A 23,522-nucleotide genomic window follows, 5' to 3' on the forward strand; every position below is an offset into this window, starting at 1 on the left:
TTCTGAACTACTACTGGAGCTGCTACAGTACCACCTTCTGATCTACACAGTACCACCTTCTGATCTACTACTGGTGCTGCTACAGTACCACCTTCTGAACTACTACTGGATCTGCTACCATCCAAAATAACTACTGCAGTTGCTTTCATCAAACCACCTTAAATCTCCTTCTTCCTGACTTCTTGACTTCTATATGGATATTCATATTCATATCCACTCTCATTCTGTCTCCTGTTCTTTCCTCCACTTCCCTGAACAAACAGACTTTAGCAAGAAAGAAAGAGTATTTTACTATATTTTTATTGACAATATGGAAACGTCATACAACACTAGATACAACTGTCACCTCAAATCATCAAAGATATTAAAATCAAAACAGCTTCATTGATCTAAAATACTTTTATTAACAATACTTAAGTAATCAACCATAACATACAGATGGCTAACTGGTAAATGAATGTTATTTTTAAATAGATTATTATCATAGAATTATTGAAGACATAATAAAAGTATATATGTGAAATAAAGTTGAACTGATTACTTTAAAAAAAAACTCCCCATAAGCAAACAAACAATTTCATGCTGCAATAAACCCATTGGAATATAGATACTCGTAATCAAAATGGCTGATCTTCCAAGGTCAAGTTATAATTGTCCTGCTCTCTGACTTGTTTGAAAGGATGCATCCTATGATGGTGCCACATGGAAAATCACTGAGCTTGTCTATGGAGATTGCATGGCTGTGTGCTCAATTTGATTTATTTTATTTTTTATTTTATTTTATTTATTGTCCTTCTCTTTGATGAACCTCTACCCCATACAGTACACTATAACATTACTACTAGAGACCACATACAGTACACTATAACATCACTACTACAGACCACACACAGTACACTATAACATTACTACTAGAGACCACATGCAGTACACTATAACATTACTACTAGACACCACATACAGTACACTATAACATTACTACTAGAGACTACATACAGTACACTATAACATTACTACTACAGACCACATGCAGTACACTATAACATTACTACTAGAGACCACATACAGTACACTATAACATTACTACTAGAGACTACATACAGTACACTATAACATTACTACTAGAGACCACATGCAGTACACTATAACATGACTACTAGAGACCACATACAGTACACTATAACATTACTACTAGAGACCACATACAGTACACTATAACATTACTACTAGAGACTACATACAGTACACTATACCATTACCACAAGTTACTACTAGTGACCACATACAGTACACTATAACATTACTACTAGAAACCACATGCAGTACACTATAACGTTACTACTAGACACCACATGCAGTACACTAACATTACTACTAGTGACCACATGCAGTACAGTATAACATTTCTCGCTACAGTACTCTAATCAACTCCATCACTAAACTATCTATAGTGGATTTCTCAACCTTCCCTATTTATTGGTACTTCAAACTAATCAACATCAAGCCTGTATATACTGTAAATATATCTATTGGTACTCCTAACTAATCAACATTAAGCCTGTATATACTGTAAATATATCTATTGGTACTCCTAACTAATCAACATTAAGCCTGTATATACTGTAAATATATCTATTGGTACTCCTAACTAATCAACATTAAGCCTGTATATACTGTAAATATATCTATTGGTACTCCTAACTAATCAACATTAAGCCTGTATATACTGTAAATATATCTATTGGTACTCCTAACTAATCAACATTAAACCTGTATATACTGTAAATATATCTATTGGTACTCCTAACTAATCAACATTAAGCCTGTATATACTGTAAATATATCTATTGGTACTCCTAACTAATCAACATTAAACCTGTATATACTGTAAATATATCTATTGGTACTCCTAACTAATCAACATTAAGCCTGTATATACTGTAAATATATCTATTGGTACTCCTAACTAATCAACATTAAACCTGTATATACTGTAAATATATCTATTGGTACTCCTAACTAATCAACATTAAGCCTGTATATACTGTAAATATATCTATTGGTACTCCTAACTAATCAACATTAAACCTGTATATACTGTAAATATATCTATTGGTACTCCTAACTAATCAACATTAAACCTGTATATACTGTAAATATATCTATTGGTACTCCTAACTAATCAACATTAAGCCTGTATATACTGTAAATATATCTATTGGTACTCCTAACTAATCAACATTAAACCTGTATATACTGTAAATATATCTATTGGTACTCCTAACTAATCAACATTAAGCCTGTATATACTGTAAATATATCTATTGGTACTCCTAACTAATCAACATTAAGCCTGTATATACTGTAAATATATCTATTGGTACTCCTAACTAATCAACATTAAGCCTGTATATACTGTAAATATATCTATTGGTACTCCTAACTAATCAACATTAAGCCTGTATATACTGTAAATATATCTATTGGTACTCCTAACTAATCAACATTAAGCCTGTATATACTGTAAATATACAGGGCATTCATAAATTATTCAGGCCCCTTGACTTTTTCCACATTTTGTTACGTTACAGCCGTATTCTAAAATGGATTAAATTGTTTTTTCCCTCCTCATCAATCTACACACAATGCACTCTTCATGACAAAGCAAAAACAGTTGTATAGATTATTTTTCAAATGTATAAAAAAGAAACACTGAAACATCACATTTCAATACGTATTCAGACCCTTTACTCAGTACTTTGTTGAAGCTCCTTTGGCAGCGATTACAGCCTCCAGTCTTCTTGGGGTGTGATGCTACAAGTTTGGCACACCTGTATTTGGGGAGTTTCTCACATTCTTCTCTGCAGATCCTCTCAAGCTCTGTCAGGTTGGATGGGGAGCGTCACTGCACAGCTATTTTCAGGTCTCTCCAGAAACGTTAGATCGGGTTCAAGTCCAGGCTCTGACTGGGCCACTCAATGACATTCAGAGACTTGTCTTGAAGCCACTCCTGCGTTGTCTTGGCTGTGTGTTTACAGTCGTTGTCCTGTTGGAAGGTGAACCTTCTCCCCATTATGGTAGAAAAATACAAGATGATGATTTAATACTGTTTGTGGATCGAATTGCTTTGATGAGAACTCTCTTCTGTGTGAGTGTGACTTAGTTGGGTGCTAAAAATGTATTTATGATGGCTTGGTGATAAAACCTAGAATGAGTTGGTGTTTGTAACCTGAGATAAAGATAGCCTGTAGGAGTATAACACATCTCTTTGTTTCTAATCGTCTTTGCATCTGAGAAATTTATCCGGGGGGTTTAACAAAGTCTCTCTCACTTAATAAAGAATTTTCCACAACATTAAGGATGGGATCCTTATCTCTGTCTGCTGACGACTCCTGGGGACCAGGGTCAACCGTGCATGGGAATCACTCTAGGTGTGATTCAAGGCAACCCTCCCAGGCTCCTCCAGATGGGGCCGGCAGACGGATACAGGATCCCAAACGAAGACAAATCGAATAGGGTGAGACTAACATTTCTTGGAAACAATTCAATAAAAACTAAGTCGTGAACGTACTGCCCTAGAGTAGAAGACCTGACCGTACTGCCCTAGAGTAGAAGACCTGACCGTACTGCCCTAGAGTAGAAGACCTGACCGTACTTCCCTAGAGTAAAGACCTGACCGTACTTCCCTAGAGTAGAAGACCTGACCGTACTGCCCTAGAGTAGAAGACCTGACCGTACTGCCCTAGAGTAGAAGACCTGACCGTACTGCCCTAGAGTAGAAGACCTGACCGTACTGCCCTAGAGTAGAAGACCTGACCGTACTGCCCTAGAGTAGAAGACCTGACCGTACTGCCCTAGAGTAGAAGACCTGACCGTACTGCCCTAGAGTAGAAGACCTGACCGTACTGCCCTAGAGTAGAAGACCTGACCGTACTGCCCTAGAGTAGAAGACCTGACCGTACTGCCCTAGAGTAGAAGACCTGACCGTACTGCCCTAGAGTAGAAGACCTGACCGTACTGCCCTAGAGTAGAAGACCTGACCGTACTGCCCTAGAGTAGAAGACCTGACCGTACTGCCCTAGAGTAGAAGACCTGACCGTACTGCCCTAGAGTAGAAGACCTGACCGTACTGCCCTAGAGTAGAAGACCTGACCGTACTGCCCTAGAGTAGAAGACCTGACCGTACTGCCCTAGAGTAGAAGACCTGACCGTACTGCCCTAGAGTAGAAGACCTGACCGTACTGCCCTAGAGTAGAAGACCTGACCGTACTGCCCTAGAGTAGAAGACCTGACCGTACTGCCCTAGAGTAGAAGACCTGACCGTACTGCCCTAGAGTAGAAGACCTGACCGTACTGCCCTAGAGTAGAAGACCTGACCGTACTGCCCTAGAGTAGAAGACCTGACCGTACTGCCCTAGAGTAGAAGACCTGACCGTACTGCCCTAGAGTAGAAGACCTGACCGTACTGCCCTAGAGTAGAAGACCTGACCGTACTGCCCTAGAGTAGAAGACCTGACCGTACTGCCCTAGAGTAGAAGACCTGACCGTACTGCCCTAGAGTAGAAGACCTGACCGTACTGCCCTAGAGTAGAAGACCTGACCGTACTGCCCTAGAGTAGAAGACCTGACCGTACTGCCCTAGAGTAGAAGACCTGACCGTACTGCCCTAGAGTAGAAGACCTGACCGTACTGCCCTAGAGTAGAAGACCTGACCGTACTGCCCTAGAGTAGAAGACCTGACCGTACTGCCCTAGAGTAGAAGACCTGACCGTACTGCCCTAGAGTAGAAGACCTGACCGTACTGCCCTAGAGTAGAAGACCTGACCGTACTGCCCTAGAGTAGAAGACCTGACCGTACTGCCCTAGAGTAGAAGACCTGACCGTACTGCCCTAGAGTAGAAGACCTGACCGTACTGCCCTAGAGTAGAAGACCTGACCGTACTGCCCTAGAGTAGAAGACCTGACCATACTGCCGTGAAGCCAAATGAGGTTTTCCATCAAAATAATAATCTTCGAGGAGAAAAGGAAAAGACATCCACTTTTATTAAACTCGGCAGATCTGTTTCCAAACCAATGAATGTCAATTCAACTCGCCGACTGCTAAATCCCATTTGCACATGTGAAATCTTTGCAAAGAAACACTTGGATGAACTTTAAGGCTATTTTCTGGTAATTGTCATTATTATGGGCCAGATGTTAAAACTACAAACCATTATAATTGGTCTATTTGCAGGATTTGTCATTTTGACTTGGTATTTCTATAGGCATAGGGTCTATGATACTAAAATCTGGGTTTCTGATTGGAACTCAACTATTGCTATGGTTTGCTGTTAGGAATTTTATGAATAATGACTAAACAATAATTCAATTATACCAACATTTGCTTAGCTAGATACAGCAGCCAGTTTGTTTTAAGATTTCAACTGAACGATTTAGCAGCTTGTTTAGTTGAAATTGAAGGACTAATTTAGAACTGTGAACATGATCACAATTGATAACTTAAAATGTAATGATTGTTGACAGTATGTGAATGGGAATATGTTATTAGTGGTTTTTGAATAGACTCTAATAATGAAACGTTTTAGTCTGCGGGTGAAAGCGAGTGGTGCCCGCTAGGCTCGAGCGGGCTGTAAGTGACACAGTGGGACATTTGGTGCAGAAGAATGGGAGATGATTTTTACAACTTCACCAGTGATTTAAGCAAGAATATATAACAATGATAATTGGTTTCCATTATGTGGAACAGTGTTTCAAGTTAAAGTAGATCCAAGTAAATGTTTTAGTACTGAATATTAAGCTGATAAGACCGCACCAACGTTTTTAAAGGTCCTAGATTTGTTAAACAACAGGTTTTATATTTAGACTAAATGAATGCAACAGGTTTTATATTTAGACTAAATGAATGCAACAGGTTTTATATTTAGACTAAATGAATGCAACAGGTTTTATATTTAGACTAAATGAATGCAAATAAATGAATGTTTTAACTAAATGAATGTTTTATATTTAGACTAAATGAATGCAACAGGTTTTATATTTAGACTAAATGAATGAACAGGTTTTTTTTATATTTAGACTAAATGAATGCAACAGGTTTTATATTTAGACTAAATGAATGCAACAGGTTTTATATTTAGACTAAATGAATGAATGCAACAGGTTTTATATTTAGACTAAATGAATGCAACAGGTTTTATATTTAGACTAAATGAATGCAACAGGTTTTATATTTAGACTAAATGAATGCAACAGGTTGGAAAGATAGGATTACTTGAAAGGTTTTTTTCTAGAAGGTGTTTATTCCACTTAAAAGGGACACTGTATCATCTGATCTGTTTGAATCAGAAATGCCCTAAACTAAACTGTTGTTCTGGTTCTGGCGATAGGGACCCCAGGTGGTATCTAGATGCATGGCAGGGATCATTTGGCCTAGAACAGTGTGAGCCTCAAACCCCCTCTAACCAGTGTGACGTAATGGCAACAATGGCGTTCACTACGGCCCTGTCCTTCACCACTTCTACCATGAGACCTGAGTCAGAGCCAGCAACCCACACAGTATCCAGTTGAAGGTATCAACAGCCTTTTCTCTCATGCCTTTTCTCTCATGCCTTTTCTCTCAGGAGTGCGACAGGACCACGTGGAGGAGCATGGAGAGAGATCCGTTCTAAACTTCTCTCATGTTGCTGATATACTGGTTAGCAAATGGAAAATACATAAGGTGGTGGCGGTCCAAGTGACACATTGGAATTGGGACATTATCATGGACCATCCACTTTGAACTGTGAAGCTATCTGAAGAAGACAATGAAGAGACGCCAGAAGAATGAAAGGGGGGGTTGGCCAACTGTACCCGTCATTGATTTAGACTTGTCTAAAATTGTATATTTTGGGGTATCAGGTTGATTGTGGAGGTCTACACACTTTATAATGTATAGTCATTTAGACTAAGAATGCATTGAGATACTGATCTGATGAGAAAGTTAATGCTATAATTATAAGAGGAATATATTGTATGTTAATATAAATGTTTGCCTTTTACTGAGGAGTGTCTTCCATCTGGCCACTCTACCATAAAGGCCTGATTGATGGAGTGCTGCAGAGATGGTTGTCCTTCTGGAAGAATCTCCCATTTCCACAGAGGAGCTCTGTCAGACTGACCATCGGGTTCTTGGTCACCTCACTCACCAAGGCCCTTCCTTCTCCCCCGATTGCTCAGTTTGGTCATGCGGCCAGCTTTAGGAAGAGTCTTGGTGATTCCAAACTTCTTCCATTTAAGAATGATGGAGTCCACTGTGTTTTTGGGGACCTTCGATGCTGCAGACGTTTTTTGGTACCCTTCCCCAGATCTGTGCCCTGACACAATACTGTCTCTGAGCTCTACGGACAATTACTTCAACCTCATAGCTTGGTTTTTGCTCTGACATGCATTGTCAACTGTGGGACCTTATCTAGACGGAGGTGTGCCTTTCCCAAATAATGTCCAATCAATTGAATTTACCACAGGTGGACTCCAATCAAGTTGTAGAAACATCTCAAGGATGATAAATGAAAACAAGATGCACCTGAACTCAATTTTGAGACTCATAGCAAAGGGTCTGAATACTTATTTAAATATTATTTTTCACACATTTGCAAACATTTCTAAAAACCTGTTTTCATTTTGTCTTTATGGGGAATTGTGTGTATATTGAAGAGGAAAATATTTTTTTAATCCATATTAGAAACTGGCTGTAACGTAACAAAATGTGGAACAAGAGAAGCGGTCTGAATACTTTCTGAATGCACTGCATCTATTGTAACTTCTAACCCATCAAAGATAGACCTACAAATACTGCAAATATGCAGACTACAACAGCTCCCACTATCAGATAAAGATATGCATTTGCAAGTGGTGGAATGGTGATTGTAAAGGTGGATGACATGGTGAAGGCTGGGATAGGGGTGGCCGAATAGAGGAGGATGGGATAGGGCTGGCTGGGGTAGGAGTGGCTAGGATAGGGGTAGCAGTGGTGGCTGGAGTTGAAACAAGAACATCAGAACCTGTATTTGCTCCTGAGTCCACTATATTTTCTTGATTCGATAAATCTGCCCTTTCTCTGATCTCATCCCTGATCTTATCCGTTCCCCATAGAAGATCAGAGAGCTTTTTTTTCATGTCAATTCTTTTTTTTTCTGATTCAGAACAAAAGGGATCCATAATGGTGTTGTCACTATTTTTAAAGGTACAGGCCACGATTTTAAAATTTCACAACCGTAGTATTTTCCCAGTCCAGTATTTCCTGGGCCTTCTCGAACATCTCATGGGTGTAGAATTTTTCTTCATTCTCCTCCACCATCTTCTCCATCTTCTTCAGCAGCTGTTTGACCTGAGGGTTGTCAACTCTATTAACGTTATTGAAAAAGTGGTATCTGCCGCCACATTGATCGATGAGAGCCTGGAGCTCTTTACTCTTATTCACAAAGTCCTCAGCTGTTTTCCTCCCCAGCTGATCTTCTCCAGTGAACAGCACCATGGTGTATTTTGAGGCTTCTGCTCCAAAGTTGTCCTGGATCCACTTCACAGTGTTCCTCTCCTCTTCTGTGAACCTCCCCAGTCTGATCACCAGCAGAAAGGCGTGAGGTCCTGGGACTGACATCTCAATACACTTGTCTATTTCTCCTTTCATCTTCACTGCATCCACTGATGTGTCAAAGAGCCCCGGTGTGTCGATGACTTCAATCATCATCCCATCCACCTTTCCTATGTTCTTCTTAGTCTCTGAAGTGACAGACACTGGAGACGCCTCTGCTTTAAACGCATCTTCCATCCCAAGGATTGTGTTTCCTGTTGCACTCTTCCCTGCTCCAGTCTTCCCCACCAGAACTATCCTTAGGTCAGAGTGCAGCCCTGAATCTGTTGAAACACACAGGTTTTAAAATTGTCTTTAAAATTATAACAGTTAGATAAAATATTTAACAAGTTGAACAAGTTGAACAGGGTAGAGACACAGCTTTGTAGATAACACCTAGACCATATACAAGTTGAACAGGGTAGAGACACAGCTTTGTAGATAACACCTAGACCATATACAAGTTGAACAGGGGTAGAGACACAGCTTTGTAGATAACAACTAGACCATATACAAGTTGAACAGGGTAGAGACACAGCTTTGTACTTCATGGATTTGACTACAGGTGTGACCTGAAATACAATAAACACTGTAGCTGGTGTTGATGGAATGACTCCCTCTGGACTCACAGTCCTTCTCCTCGGGAGATGCATTTCCAGTATGGCTCAATGTAGGCTGTGTGTGTAAAAGTCAGTTTAGCTTACAAAACATTTACTTAGCAATCGCAACAAAAAAAGGTGAATGTAGATAACTTTGAAACCCTAACAAGTTGATAGTTGTAATATTTGGGTATCGATGAGGGTTTGTGAATCAGAATCAAATCCTCTGATCTCTTTAACCTCATTAATGATAGAATGTTCATATGTGAAGGTTACTGAAAGGCCAGTATGTTTGGCAATGACACAGATTATAAACCGGCCTCCTTCAATTCTCTCGTCTGCCTCACAGAAACCCAGGTGAAGTTGACTCATGCTAAAGGCTTCACTCTCTGCCTTTCAAAAGGATGTTTGTGTTGTGGGAGGTACATGTGGGGTTCTTCTTTTCCCAAATAGCACCCTATTCCCTTTATAGTGCACTAGGTTCTGGTAGAAGTAGTGCACTAGGGGCCTGTTAGTAGAGTAGTGCACTAGGGGCCTGTTAGAAAGTAGTAACTAGGGGCCTGTTAGAAAGTAGTACACTAGGGTCCTGGTAGAAAGTAGTGCACTAGGGTCCTGGTAGAATGTAGTGCACTATTAAGGGAATAAGGTGCCATTTGTGACTCATGTGCCGATGTCTCTTTAGATAAATATCTTATATTTTTAGAACATGTCCATTGTTATCGAATGGAATGATGATGAACTAGTTCTACATGTTTCCAACCAGGGAAAGAGAAACTGTAGATAATTGCCATGATTAAATCAGTCATGAGATGTTCAGGGGTTATTTCAGGTCAGACTCACTAGATGGTGACGATAGTAGCTGCTATTATTTGTCCTGTTTCACACTTGTACATGTGTTTCTCACATATCCCAACACCCACAGAGAGCTGGGGTCTTTAGACAGGGTCAGACATTATCAACACCCACAGAGAGCTGGGGTCTTTAGACAGGGTCAGACATTATCAACACCCACAGAGAGCTGGAGTCTTTAGAACTAAAAAAAGGGTCAGACATTATCAACACCCACAGAGAGCTGGGGTCTTTGAGACAGGGTCAAATCATTGATCTCTTTAACCCACAGAGAATGTTCTGGGGTTACTTTAAGGCCAGGGTTTGGCAGACACATTATCAACACCCACAGAGAGCTGGGGTCTTTAGACAGGGTCAGACATTATCAACACCCACAGAGAGCTGGGGTCTTTAGACAGGGTCAGACATTATTCTTCTTCCCACAGAGAGCTGGGGTCCCTTTAGACAGGGTTCAGGTCAAAAGTATCAACACCCACAGAGAGCTGGGGTCTTTAGACAGGGTCAGACATTATCAATGCCCACAGAGAGCTGGAGTCTTTAGACAGGGTCAGACATTATCAATACCCTTACAGAGAGCTGGGGTCTTTTAGAACAGGGTCAGACATTATCAATGCCCACAGAGAGCTGGGGTCCAGGGAGACATGGTCAGACATTATCAACACCCACAGAGAGCTGGGGTCTTTAGACAGGGTCAGACATTATCAACACCCAGTAGAGAGCTGCTAGTCTTTTCACACTTGTACATGTGTTTCTCAGACATATCCCAACACCCACAGAGAGCTGGGGTCTTTAGACAGGGTCAGACATTATCAATACCCACAGAGAGCTGGGGTCTTTAGACAGGGTCAGACATTATCAACACCCACAGAGAGCTGGGGTCTTTAGACAGGGTCAGACATTATCAACACCCACAGAGAGCTGGAGTCTTTAGACAGGGTCAGACATTATCAACACCCACAGAGAGCTGGAGTCTTTAGACAGGGTCAGACATTATCAACACCCACAGAGAGCTGGAGTCTTTAGACAGGGTCAGACATTATCAACACCCACAGAGAGCTGGGGTCTTTAGACAGGGTCAGACATTATCAACACCCACAGAGAGCTGGAGTCTTTAGACAGGGTCAGACATTATCAACACCCACAGAGAGCTGGGGTCTTTAGACAGGGTCAGACATTATCAACACCCACAGAGAGCTGGAGGCTTTAGACAGAGTCAGACATTATCAACACCCACAGAGAGCTGGGGTCTTTAGACAGGGTCAGACATTATCAACACCCACAGAGAGCTGGAGTCTTTAGACAGGGTCAGACATTATCAACACCCACAGAGAGCTGGGGTCTTTAGACAGGGTCAGACATTATCAACACCCACAGAGAGCTGGGGTCTTTAGACAGGGTCAGACATGATCAATGACATCCCTGAAGCCATTGAGGTGAAGTGCCTTGCTCAAGGGCACACAGACAAATGTTTCACCTTGTCTGCTCCTGGAGTTGAACTAGCGACCTTAAGAATCCCAGCCTGTGTGTGTCTATACAGTATTGGATTGAATCCCAGCCTGTGTGTGTCTATACAGTATTGGATTGAATCCCAGCCTATGTGTCTATACAGTATTGGATTGAATCCCAGCCTATGTGTGTCTATACAGTATTGGATTGAATCTCAGCCTGTGTGTGTCTATACAGTATTGGATTGAATCTCAGCCTGTGTGTGTCTATACAGTATTGGATTGAATCTCAGCCTGTGTGTGTCTATACAGTATTGGATTGAATCTCAGCATATGTGTGTCTATACAGTATTGGATTGAATCTCAGCCTGTGTGTGTCTATATAGTATTGGATTGAATCCCAGCCTGTGTGTGTCTATACAGTACTGGATTGAATCCCAGCCTGTGTCTGTCTGTACAGTATTGGATTGAATCTCAGCCTATGTGTGTCTATACAGTATTGGATTGAATCTCAGCCTGTGTGTGTTTATATAGTATTGGATTGAATCCCAGCCTGTGTGTGTCTATACAGTATTGGATTGAATCCCAGCCTGTGTGTGTCTATACAGTATTGGATTGAATCCCAGCCTATGTGTGTCTATACAGTATTGGTTGAATCCCAGCCTGTGTGTGTCTATACAGTATTGGATTGAATCCCAGCCTATGTGTGTCTATACAGTATTGGATTGAATCCCAGCCTATGTGTGTCTATACAGTATTGGATTGAATCCCAGCCTGTGTGTCTATACAGTATTGGATTGAATCCCAGCCTATGTGTGTCTATACAGTATTGGATTGAATCCCAGCCTGTGTGTCTATACAGTATTGGATTGAATCCCATCCTGTGTGTCTATACAGTATTGGATTGAATCCCAGCCTGTGTGTCTATACAGTATTGGATTGAATCCCAGCCTGTGTGTCTATACAGTATTGGATTGAATCCCAGCCTGTGTGTCTATACAGTATTGGATTGAATCCCAGCCTGTGTGTCTATACAGTATTGGATTGAATCCCAGCCTGTGTGTCTATACAGTATTGGATTGAATCCCAGCCTGTGTGTGTCTATACAGTATTGGATTGAATCTCAGCATATGTGTGTCTATACAGTATTGGATTGAATCTCAGCATATGTGTGTCTATACAGTATTGGATTGAATCCCAGCCTATGTGTGTCTATACAGTATTGGATTGAATCTCAGCCTGTGTGTGTCTATACAGTATTGGATTGAATCTCAGCCTGTGTGTCTATACAGTATTGGATTGAATCCCAGCATATGTGTGTCTATACAGTTGACCATAATTTCTCATGTTGATATTGGAGTCTCTTCTAGTTCTAAAGCACAGTTGTGTTCTAATACAGTATAATGGAACCCTTCTACTTTCAAATTAATAGACTTCTATATTATAGAAATACAGTAATAAGGTACAGCATAAATACAGTAATGAGGTACAGCAGAAATACAGTAATGAAGTACAGTAGAAATACAGTAATAAGGTACAGCAGAAATACAGTAATGAAGTACAGTAGAAATACAGTAATGAGGTACAGTATGAATACAGTTGTGACGTACAGTACATTAAAACATTACTCACTGTGTTAATCATGTGGTGTTTAACACTAAGTGTTTAACACTAGAGGGAGAACACACACCAGGGAGGGAGGATAGAGGGAGAACACACACCAGGGAGGGGAGGTAGAGAGAGAACACACACCAGGGAGGGAGGGTAGAGGGAGAACACAGACCAGGGAGGGGAGGTAGAGAGAGAACACACACCAGGGAGGGAGGGTAGAGGGAGAACACAGACCAGGGAGGGAGGGTAGAGGGAGAACACAGACCAGGGAGGGAAGGTAGAGAGAGAACACACACCAGGGAGGGAGGGTAGAGGGAGAACACAGACCAGGGAGGGAGGGTAGAGAGAGAACACAGACCAGGGAGGGAGGGTAGAGAGAGAACACAGACCAGGGAGGGAGGGTAGAGAGAGAACACAGACCAGGGAGGGAAGGTAGAGAGAGAACACACACCAGGGAGGGAGGGTAGAGGGAGAACACAGACCAGGGAGGGAAGGTAGAGAGAGAACACAGACCAGGGAGGGAAGGTAGAGAGAGAACACAGACCAGGGAGGGAGGGTAGAGGGAGAACACAGACCAGGGAGGGAGGGTAGAGAGAGAACACAGACCAGGGAGGGAAGGTAGAGAGAGAACACAGACCAGGGAGGGAGGGTAGAGAGAGAACACACACCAGGGAGGGAGGGTAGAGGGAGAACACAGACCAGGGAGGGAGGGTAGAGAGAGAACACAGACCAGGGAGGGAAGGTAGAGAGAGAACACAGACCAGGGAGGGAGGGTAGAGAGAGAACACACACCAGGGAGGGAAGGTAGAGAGAGAACACAGACCAGGGAGGGAGGGTAGAGAGAGGCTAGAGGGAGAACACAGACCAGGGAGGGACGGTAGAGAGAGGCTAGAGGGAGAACACAGACCAGGGAGGGAGGGTAGAGAGAGAACACAGACCAGGGAGGGAGGGTAGAGAGAGAACACAGACCAGGGAGGGAGGGTAGAGAGAGAACACAGACCAGGGAGGGAGGGTAGAGGGAGAACACAGACCAGGGAGGGAGGGTAGAGGGAGAACACAGACCAGGGAGGGAGGGTAGAGGGAGAACACAGACCAGGGAGGGAGGGTAGAGGGAGAACACAGACCAGGGAGGGAGGGTAGAGGGAGAACACAGACCAGGGAGGGAGGGTAGAGGGAGAACACAGACCAGGGAGGGAGGGTAGAGGGAGAACACAGACCAGGGAGGGAGGGTAGAGAGAGGGTAGAGGGAGAACACAGACCAGGGAGGGAGGGTAGAGAGAGAACACAGACCAGGGAGGGAGGGTAGAGAGAGGGTAGAGGGAGAGTAGAGGAAGGACACAGACCAGGGAGGGAGGGTAGAGAGAGAACACAGACCAGGGAGGGAGGGTAAGAGAGAGGCTAGAGGGAGAACACACACCAGGGAGGGAGGGTAGAGAGAGAACACAGACCAGGGAGGGAAGGTAGAGAGAGAACACAGACCAGGGAGGGAGGGTAGAGAGGCTAGAGGGAGAACACACACCAGGGAGGGAGGGTAGAGAGAGAACACAGACCAGGGAGGGAAGGTAGAGAGAGAACACAGACCAGGGAGGGAGGGTAGAGAGAGGCTAGAGGGAGAACACAGACGAGGGAGGGAAGGTAGAGAGAGAACACAGACCAGGGAGGGAAGGTAGAGAGAGAACACAGACCTGGGAGGGAAGGTAGAGAGAGAACACAGACCAGGGAGGGAGGGTAGAGGGAGAACACAGACCAGGGAGGGACGCTAGAGGGAGAACACAGACCAGGAGGGAAGGTAGAGAGAGGCTAGAGGGAGAACACAGACCAGGGAGGGAGGGTAGAGAGAGGCTAGAGGGAGAACACAGACCAGGGAGGGAGGGTAGAGAGAGGCGAGAGGGAGAACACACACCAGGGAGGAGGGTAGAGAGAGGCTAGAGGGAGGACACAGACCAGGGAGGGAGGGAGGGTAGAGGGAGAACACAGACCAGGGAGGGAGGGTAGAGAGAGAACACACACCAGGGAGGGAGGGTAGAGAGAGGCTAGAGGAGAACACAGACCAGGGAGGGAGGGTAGAGAGAGAACACAGACCAGGGAGGGAGGGTAGAGGGAGAACACAGACCAGGGAGGGAGTGTAGAGGGAGAACACAGACCAGGGAGGGAGTGTAGAGAGGGCTAGAGGGAGAACACAGACCAGGGAGGGAAGGTAGAGAGAGAACACAGACCAGGGAGGGAGGGTAGAGAGGCTAGAGGGAGAACACACACCAGGGAGGGAGGGTAGAGAGAGAACACAGACCAGGGAGGGAGGGTAGAGAGAGGCTAGAGGAGAACACAGACCAGGGAGGGAAGGTAGAGAGAGAACACAGACCAGGGAGGGAGGGTAGAGAGAGGCTAGAGGGAGAACACACACCAGGGAGGGAGGGTAGAGAGAGAACACAGACCAGGGAGGGAAGGTAGAGAGAGAAACACAGACCAGGGAGGGGGAGGGTAGAGAGAGGCTAGAGGGAGAACACACACCAGGGAGGGAAGGTAGAGAGAGGCTAGAGGGAGAACACAGACCAGGGAGGGAGGGTAGAGAGAGAACACAGACCAGGGAGGGAGGGTAGAGGGAGAACACAGACCAGGGAGGGAGGGTAGAGAGAGGCTAAAGGGAGAACACAGACCAGGGAGGGAGGGTAGAGAGAGAACACACACCAGGGAGGGGGGTAGAGAGAGGCTAGAGGGAGAACACACACCAGGGAGGGAGGGTAGAGAGAGAACACAGACCAGGGAGGGAGGGTAGAGAGAGGCTAGAGGGAGAACACACACCAGGGAGGGAGGGTAGAGAGAGAACACAGACCAGGGAGGGAAGGTAGAGAGAGAACACAGACCAGGGAGGGAGGGTAGAGAAAGGCTAGAGGGAGAACACACACCAGGGAGGGAAGGTAGAGAGAGGCTAGAGGAGAACACAGACCAGGGAGGGAGGGTAGAGAGAGGCTAGAGGGAGAACACACACCAGGGAGGGAGGGTAGAGAGAGGCTAGAGGGAGAACACACACCAGGGAGGGAGGGTAGAGGAGAGGCTAGAGGGAGAACACAGACGAGGGAGGGAAGGTAGAGAGAGAACACAGACCAGGGAGGGAAGGTAGAGAGAGAACACAGACCAGGGAGGGAAGGTAGAGAGAGAACACAGACCAGGGAGGGAGGGTAGAGGGAGAACACAGACCAGGGAGGGACGCTAGAGGGAGAACACAGACCAGGGAGGGAAGGTAGAGAGAGGGTAGAGGGAGAACACAGACCAGGGAGGGAGGGTAGAGGGAGGGTAGAGGGAGAACACAGACCAGGGAGGGAGGGTAGAGAGAGGGGAGAGGGAGAACACAGACCAGGGAGGGAGGGTAGAGAGAGGCTAGAGGAGGACACAGACCAGGGAGGGAGGGTAGAGAGAGGCTAGAGGGAGGACACAGACCAGGGAGGGAGGGAGGGTAGAGGGAGAACACACACCAGGGAGGGAGGGTAGAGAGAGGCTAGAGGGAGGACACAGACCAGGGAGGGAGGGAGGGTAGAGGGAGAACACAGACCAGGGAGGGAGGGTAGAGAGAGAACACAGACCAGGGAGGGAGGGTAGAGAGAGGCTAGAGGAGAACACACACCAGGGAGGGAGGGTAGAGAGAGAACACACACCAGGGAGGGAAGGTAGAGAGAGAACACAGACCAGGGAGGGAGGGTAGAGAGAGGCTAGAGGGAGAACACAGACCAGGGAGGGAGGGTAGAGAGAGAACACACACCAGGGAGGGAGGGTAGAGAGAGGCTAGAGGGAGAACACACACAGGGAGGGAGGGTAGAGCGAGGCTAGAGCGAGAACATAGACCAGGGAGGGATGGTAGAGAGAGGCTAGAGGGAGAACACAGACCAGGGAGGGGGTAGAGAGAGAACACAGACCAGGGAGGGAGGGTAGAGAGAGAACACAGACCAGGGAAGGAAGGTAGAGAGAGAACACAGACCAGGGAGGGAGGGTAGAGAGAGGCTAGAGGGAGAACACAGACCAGGGAGGGAGGGTAGAGAGAGAACACAGACCAGGGAGGGAGGGTAGAGAGAGAACACAGACCAGGGAGGGAGGGTAGAGAGAGAACACAGACCAGGGAGGGAGGGTAGAGAGAGCCTAGAGGGAGAACACAGACCAGGAAGGAAGGTAGAGAGAGAACACAGACCAGTGAGGGAGGGTAGAGAGAGGCTAGAGGGAGAACACAGACCAGGGAGGGAGGGTAGAGAGAGCCTAGAGGGAGAACACAGACCAGGGAGGGGGGTAGAGAGAGGCTAGAGGGAGAACACAGACCAGGGAGGGAAGGTAGAGAGAGGCTAGAGGGAGAACACAGACCAGGGAGGGAGGGTAGAGAGAGAACACAGACCAGTGAGGGAGGGTAGATACATCAATACTGTAGATTTACTGTACCAGAAACCTAGAATGGCTTTACCCTTTGTAACTTATTATCTCTGAGTTAATGAAACATGATTTCAGATGTTTTCTGTCTGTTTGTTTTTGTTGAGTTATAAATGTCATCCTACAGTATGTTATTATCCCTGAGCCTCTGAATAATAAACATGTTAAATAACTGATCATATTAGAAAGTGATGAACAATCAAACAATAATGGTTGTCATTATACAGTATTAATATATTCTACTGCTACAAACAATGATGGTTGTCATTATACAGTATTAATATAATCTACTGCTACAAACAATGATGGTTGTCATTATACAGTATTAATATATTCTACTTCTACAAACAATGATGGATGTCATTATACAGTATTAATATAATCTACTGCTACAAACAATGATGGTTGTCATTATACAGTATTAATATATTCTACTTCTACAAACAATGATGGTTGTCATTATACAGTATTAATATATTCTACTTCTACAAACAATGATGGATGTCATTATACAGTATTAATATATTCTACTTCTACAAACAATGATGGATGTCATTATACAGTATTAATATATTCTACTTCTACAAACAATGATGGATGTCATTATACAGTATTAATATATTCTACTTCTACAAACAATGATGGATGTCATTATACAGTATTAATATATTCTACTTCTACAAACAATGATGGTTGTCATTATACAGTATTAATATATTCTACTGCTACAAACGATGATGGATGTCATTGTACAGTATCAATATATTCTACTGCTACAAACAATGATGGATGTCATTATACAGTATTAATATATTCTACTGCTACAAACAATGATGGTTGTCATTATACAGTATTAATATATTCTACTTCTACAAACAATGATGAATGTCATTATACAGTATTAATATATTCTACTGCTACAAACAATGATGGTTGTCATTATACAGTATTAATATATTCTACTGCTACAAACAATGATGGTTGTCATTATACAGTATTAATATATTCTACTGCTACAAACAATGATGGTTGTCATTGTACAGTATCAATATATTCTACTGCTACAAACAATGATGGTTGTCATTATACAGTATTAATATATTCTACTGCTACAAACAATGATGGTTGTCATTATACAGTATCAATATATTCTACTGCTACAAACAATGATGGTTGTCATTGTACAGTATCAATATATTCTACTGCTACAAACAATGATGGTTGTCATTATACAGTATCAATATATTCTACTGCTACAAACAATGATGGTTGTCATTATACAGTATTAATATATTCTACTGCTACAAACAATGATGGTTGTCATTATACAGTATCAATATATTCTACTGCTACAAACAATGATGGTTGTCATTGTACAGTATCAATATATTCTACTGCTACAAACAATGATGGTTGTCATTATACAGTATCAATATATTCTACTGCTACAAACAATGATGGTTGTCATTGTACAGTATTAATATATTCTACTGCTACAAACAATGATGGTTGTCATTATACAGTATCAATATATTCTACTGCTACAAACAATGATGGTTGTCATTATACAGTATCAATATATTCTACTGCTACAAACAATGATGGTTGTCATTGTACAGTATCAATATATTCTACTGCTACAAACAATGATGGTTGTCATTATACAGTATCAATATATTCTACTGCTACAAACAATGATGGTTGTCATTGTACAGTATTAATATAATCTACTGCTACAAACAATGATGGTTGTCATTATACAGTATCAATATATTCTACTGCTACAAACAATGATGGTTGTCATTATACAGTATCAATATATTCTACTGCTACAAACAATGATGGTTGTCATTATACAGTATTAATATATTCTACTGCTACAAACAATGATGGTTGTCATTATACAGTATTAATATAATCTACTGCTACAAACAATGATGGTTGTCATTATACAGTATCAATATATTCTACTGCTACAAACAATGATGGTTGTCATTATACAGTATTAATATATTCTACTTCTACAAACAATGATGGTTGTCATTATACAGTATTAATATATTCTACTGCTACAAACAATGATGGTTGTCATTATACAGTATTAATATATTCTACTGCTACAAACAATGATGGTTGTCATTATACAGTATCAATATATTCTACTGCTACAAACAATGATGGTTGTCATTATACAGTATTAATATATTCTACTGCTACAAACAATGATGGTTGTCATTATACAGTATTAATATATTCTACTGCTACAAACAATGATGGTTGTCATTATACAGTATTAATATATTCTACTGCTACTACTTGACATTAAGATGAGGAAGAGAGTGATACTTCACACTGCCTCCTCTTCCTCATTTAATCGGAATCGTCTAAATGTTCAGCTAATTCATTTGCAAATACAGCAGCTCCAACTGGAATTGCTAATGGTCCTGCTACCACCGCTGTGAAAACAGTTGCTAACATTCCCAATAAGCCATTTGACGACGACTTCCTCGTCCCCTCTGCTGTCTCTTCCTCTCCTCCTCTCTCGCCTTTGCTACCTGTTTTCTGATCTCCTCCTCTGTTTCTTCTTATCCTCCTTTCTCTTCTCCTCCTCCTGTCTCTTCCTCTCCTCCTCTCTCACCTTCTCTACCCATTTTCTGATCTCCTCCTCTTGTTTCTTCTTCTCCTCCTGTCTCTTCCTCTCCTCCTCTCTCGCCTTCTCTTCTCGTTTTCTGATCTCCTCCTCTTGTTTCTTCTTAGCCTCCTCCTCTCTCTCCTTCTTCTCCTGTCTCTTCCTCTCCTCCTCTTCTTCGATCTTCCTCTGGGCCTCCTGGTACATCTCATTGGTGTAGTGTTGTCCTCCATTCTTCATCACCATCTCATCTATCTTCTTCAGCAGCTGTGGGACCTGAGTGTTGTCATTCTTCTCTTTATTATTGAAGACATGATTTCTGCCCTTAAAGACCTTGATGAGTTTCATAAGCTCCTCACTCTCACTCAGAAAGTCCACCATTGATTTGCCCTCCAGCTGGTCTCCTCCGGTGAACAGAATGATGATGTACTTTGATGCTTCTTCTCCAAAGTTCTCCTGGATCCACTTCACAGTGTTCCTCTCCTCCTCTGTGAACCTCCCCAGTCTGATCACCAGCAGGAAGGCGTGAGGTCCTGGGACTGACATGTAGATGGCCTTTTCTATCTCACTTTTCATCTCTTCTTTAGACATTGTTGTGTCATAGAGTCCCGGGGTGTCGATGACATCAATCTTCCTCCCATCCACCACTCCACTCTGTTTCTCACAGTGATCAGTGACAGACTCAGGGGAGAAGTCTACTTTAAACCCCTCCCTCCTCAGGATGGTGTTTCCTGTTGAACTCTTCCTGATCCAGTCTTCCCCACCAGAACTATCCTCAGGTCAGAGGGATGCCCTGAATCTGTGAAAACAGACAAGAAGTGCTTGAGTTGATAGTGATTGTCTTGATGAAAACCTAATGAAATGTGTGTGTCAGGCTCTAACCGTGCAGAGTACAAGCCCCATTGTCCTTCCTGTCTCTAAAGCACCCTGTTGGGTGGTGGTATAATTTCCCCCATAATATTATTTGTTACACTTGTTCAGAACCCACTGCTAGCAAGTTGTCGTCCAGTTCATCACCCCCCACCCCATCCGTTGGTTGAGCCTGTTTCCCAGTCTGGCCTGTAAGGAGACGCCCAGCTTGAAAGACCTTAACACTTATTTAACACTTGATAATACTTGATTTAGCCTACATCATCCATATTCAGTCTGATTGGCTGATTGGAGCAGAGAGAGAGAGAGAGAGAGAGGAGGAAAATACTTCAGTCTGGTTGGCTGAGAGAGAGAGAGAGAGAGAGAGAGAGAGAGAGAGAGAGAGAGAGAGAGAGAGAGAGAGAGAGAAGAAAGAGACTTCAGTCTGGTTGGCTGAGAGAGAGAGAGAGACAGGAAGAAAATACTTCAGTCTGGTTGGCTGAGAGAGAGAGAGAGAGAGAGAGAGAGAGAGAGAGGAAGAAAATACTTCAGTCTGGTTGGCTGAGAGAGAGAGACAGGAAGAAAATACTTCAGTCTGGTTGGCTGAGAGAGAGAGAGAGACAGGAAGAAAAACTTCAGTCTGGTTGGCTGAGAGAGAGAGAGAGAGAGGAAGAAAATACTTCAGTCTGATTGGCTGATAGGAGCAGAGAGGATAAGAAAAAAACTAAGGTAAATTACAATCAGTAAAATGAATAAAGTTAACTAGCAGATGAACATCAATCATCAACATCAATGATCAGCTGATAACCCCCTTCTTTTCCCCATGTCAATCATGTCTTTATGAGGCGCTGAACTAGTTTGTAATGATGAGTGTGTTGTATACATAAATAGGCCTATTTAAAAATTTACTCTACAGAGGCATTTGGTATTTTCTAGATTTTGCCCTATTTTTAATATTTTGAGCACCTGCCCCTGCTGTGTGTGTGTGTGTGTGTGTGTGTGTGTGTGTGTGTGTGTGTGTGTGTGTGTGTGTGTGTGTGTGTGTGTGTGTGTGTGTGTGTGTGTGTGTACCTTGGCATTGAACAGTGAAGGCTTGCAGACAGAGTGTCAACAGTAACAGAATCTTCAGAGTCCCTCCTCTTCTTCGTCCCATATCTGTTACAGTGACCAATCAAAAACATGGAATTAGATGATGATCTCATTACAAATAACAAAGTCCACAAACTAAATTAGAATTTCTTCTCAGCTATTTCACTGTCAAACAATGTAAACCAGGGGCATAAAACTCATGGAGGCCTAATGTCTGCAGGGTTTTGGTTTTTCCTTTCAATTAAGACCTAGACAACCAGATGAGGACAGTTCCTTACTAATTAAGGACTTTACTTCATCAATCAAGTACAAGGAAAGAGGGAAACCCTGTAGACCAGGGCAGCCCAACCCTCTTCCTGGAGATCTACTGCCCTGTAGGTTTTCAGTCCAACCCTAATTCAGCATCTCCAGGAAGAGGTTTGAACTGGAAACCAACAGGACAGTAGATCTACAGGAAGAGGATGAAACTGGAAACCGACAGGACAGTAGATCTCCAGGAAGAGGGTTGAACTGGAAACCGACAGGACAGTAGATCTCCAGGAAGAGGGTTGGACTGGAAACCAACAAGACAGTAGATCTCCAGGAAGAGGGTTGGACTGGAAACCAACAGGACAGTAGATCTTCAGGAAGAGGGTTGGACTGGAAACCAACAGGACAGTAGATCTCCAGGAAGAGGGTTGAACTGTAAACCAACAGGACAGTAGATCTCCAGGAAGAGGGTTGGACTGTAAACCAACAGGACAGTAGATCTCCAGGAAGAGGGTTGGACTGGAAACCAACAGGACAGTAGATCTCCAGGAAGAGGGTTGAACTGGAAACCAACAGGACAGTAGATCTCCAGGAAGAGGGTTGGACTGGAAACCAACAGGACAGTAGATCTCCAGGAAGAGGGTTGGACTGGAAACCAACAGGACAGTAGATCTCAAGGAAGAGGGTTGGACTGGAAAACAACAGGACAGTAGATCTCCAGGAAGAGGGTTGGACTGGAAACCAACAGGACAGTAGATCTCCAGGAAGAGGGTTGGACTGGAAACCAACAGGACAGTAGATCTCCAGGAAGAGGGTTGGACTGGAAACCAACAGGACAGTAGATCTCCAGGAAGAGGGTTGGACTGAAACCAACAGGACAGTAGATCTCCAGGAAGAGGGTTGGACTGGAAACCAACAGGACAGTAGATCTCCAGGAAGAGGGTTGAACTGGAAACCAACAGGACAGTAGATCTCCAGGAAGAGGGTTGGACTGGAAACCAACAGGACAGTATATCTCCAGGAAGAGGGTTGGACTGGAAACCAACAGGACAGTAGATCTCCAGGAAGAGGGTTGAACTGGAAACCAACAGGACAGTAGATCTCCAGGAAGAGGGTTGGACTGGAAACCAACAGGACAGTAGATCTCCAGGAAGAGGGTTGGACTGGAAACCAACAGGACAGTAGAT

At 43.5% G+C, this 23,522-nt stretch overlaps 2 long non-coding RNA genes and 1 pseudogene across 57 annotated transcripts; 1 reads left to right on the plus strand and 2 right to left on the minus strand.

The window, feature by feature from the left end:
* Nucleotides 1-278: 278 nt before the first annotated feature.
* On the minus strand, nt 279-2,410 carry LOC127932528 (uncharacterized). Of its 7 annotated transcripts, XR_008145850.1 has the most exons (4): nt 2,248-2,410; nt 1,983-2,194; nt 1,771-1,929; nt 279-1,717 (listed from the first exon to the last, which is right to left on the minus strand). It is a non-coding gene; the product is annotated as an uncharacterized LOC127932528 (long non-coding RNA). The 7 variants fall into 7 exon arrangements; XR_008145852.1 differs by having other exon boundaries at nt 1,771-2,035; XR_008145851.1 differs by having other exon boundaries at nt 2,142-2,410.
* A 6,328-nt stretch (nt 2,411-8,738) lies between these two features.
* Nucleotides 8,739-23,176, minus strand: LOC127932529 (GTPase IMAP family member 4-like; annotated as a pseudogene).
* Nucleotides 12,946-17,703, plus strand: LOC127932530 (uncharacterized). 50 transcript variants are annotated; one of them, XR_008145860.1, is made up of 12 exons: nt 12,946-12,987; nt 13,036-13,513; nt 13,638-13,823; nt 13,855-14,062; nt 14,675-14,705; nt 14,902-14,985; nt 15,453-15,556; nt 15,633-15,736; nt 16,196-16,392; nt 16,775-16,878; nt 17,064-17,229; nt 17,427-17,703. It is a non-coding gene; the product is annotated as an uncharacterized LOC127932530 (long non-coding RNA). The 50 variants fall into 50 exon arrangements; XR_008145881.1 differs by lacking the exons at nt 14,675-14,705; nt 14,902-14,985 and adding an exon at nt 13,545-13,606 and having other exon boundaries at nt 13,036-13,482; nt 13,638-13,699; nt 13,731-13,823; nt 13,855-14,186; XR_008145880.1 differs by lacking the exons at nt 14,675-14,705; nt 14,902-14,985 and adding an exon at nt 13,545-13,575 and having other exon boundaries at nt 13,036-13,482; nt 13,607-13,699; nt 13,731-13,823; nt 13,855-14,186.
* Nucleotides 23,177-23,522: the final 346 nt, after the last annotated feature.

The sequence above is a fragment of the Oncorhynchus keta genome, chromosome 10 (assembly GCF_023373465.1).
Source record: "Oncorhynchus keta strain PuntledgeMale-10-30-2019 chromosome 10, Oket_V2, whole genome shotgun sequence".
NCBI classification, from domain to species: Eukaryota; Metazoa; Chordata; class Actinopteri; order Salmoniformes; family Salmonidae; genus Oncorhynchus; species Oncorhynchus keta.